Source organism: Pyrus communis, chromosome 16 (genome assembly GCF_041283825.1).
Source record: "Pyrus communis isolate YQ-2024b chromosome 16, ASM4128382v1, whole genome shotgun sequence".
NCBI classification, from domain to species: domain Eukaryota; kingdom Viridiplantae; phylum Streptophyta; class Magnoliopsida; order Rosales; family Rosaceae; genus Pyrus; species Pyrus communis.
The window spans coordinates 22,117,323-22,118,975 of record NC_142580.1 but is presented as its reverse complement, the minus strand read 5'-3'; positions in this window follow the sequence as shown (position 1 = coordinate 22,118,975).

The following is a 1,653-nucleotide window of genomic DNA, read 5'->3' as shown; positions in this document are numbered from 1 at the left end:
CCCTGAAACTTTCAAAGGAGTGGTGTTTGTCATTGAGTTCTTGTCGGACAAAACAAGTAAGTTTTTTTCAAATTCCTTTACATTTTATACTAACTTGCTGTTTTTTATGAATCAGGCACCTACACTAGAATTCAAACCATTGCCGGTTCACTTCAAGTATCACCTTCCATTCAAGGACCAATTCCATGCCGTTTGATTTTATTTATGTTAATAAAAAAAAAAAATAATAAAAAAAAAAAAGAGAAAGAAAGATACTAAACATGGAGAAAGGTGGAGCTTCACAAAGGTTGTTTGCGTGAAGCCCCACTACGAGGCGCAGAAGCGGAAGGCATAGAAGCGGGAGGCATAGAAGCGGGAGGCATCGGAGCGGAAGCCATCGGAGCGGGAGGCATCGGAGCTAGAGCATTCCAGGCCTCAATACTTGGCCAAGCGCTGGATGACCCAGGAAAAAGGTGCCTCTGGAGATAAGACGCAAGCCTTTGACGGTCACTGTGAATTCGACCCTCAGATTCTTGCAGCTCATCAAGCTTCCTCTTCATCCCCGACGAATAGTTATTTGCAAGCACATGCAAACTTCTATTCTCGTACTTAAGCTGCTGGATCTCTTGCTTAAGTCTTTCCACCTCTGCCATCAACGATTCCACTTGGCGGGACCGAGCAAGCAGGCGTTGGCCCATGTTGGACACAGAACTCGCACACTGAACACTAAGTGCGAGGGACTCTTGAACGGCCAACTCATCGGACCGTCCTGACAGCAGCCTACTATCTTTTGGAGTGAGGAGGTTTTTAGCTACTATTGTAGCTGTTGTGGCGTCCTGCATCACAGAATCTTCACCTGAAAGAGGACCGTTAGAAGATAAAAAAGAAGGGCGCCATACATTAACTTGACGGGGCGCAACCGGATCGCTGCTGAGACTCAAATCTAAGCTAAGGTTCGATGAGTTTGCCATTTTTTTCAAAAGTGTTCAAAGAGAAGGGGTGGATGGAGTTAAAATTTCACAAAGGGCCGGAGTCGAGTTTCAGGAATGGGAAATCTTCAGAGTGTGTGTGTTGGGGTGATTGATAGCTCTATAAAAAACCAAGACGACGCGTCCACCGATTCAAAGAGCCGGATTTTCCGGCGTAATTTAGGCGACGCTCCCTCGGCTTTTCAGAAAACGCGTTCAACTTTGTCAAAAGATTTCTGACAAAGCTGAAAACACGTGGACGCCATCATCGCATCTACACATCTTTAGTCGACAAGCGCAAAGTTCGGCGACGCTTTCTCTGCTTTTCAGAAGACGCGTGCAGCTTTGTCAAAAGGAGCCGCATCTGCACTACCACGTGTCGTTCAGAAAGCGAAGGGGCGTCGTTCAGAAATCGAAGGGGCGCCTGCTCAGAAATCGAAGAGGCGTATTCAAAGATCGAAGAGGCGCCACTATTTCAAAGAGCCGGATTTGCGGGATCAAAACGTTTGTCGACAAGGGTAAAAGTACCACCACTTGATATTATCTCTATATATGTCGACCTTTGCTTTTATGGCAGGGCAAACCTGAAGAAAATGCCCAACTCTCCCTCACCTCTGAGGGCGCACTCCCAGCAAAGCCTTTCAAAATACTCAATTCTTTCTTCTTCCCCAAAGATGATACCAGATGCCTGGAGTACATATGACCC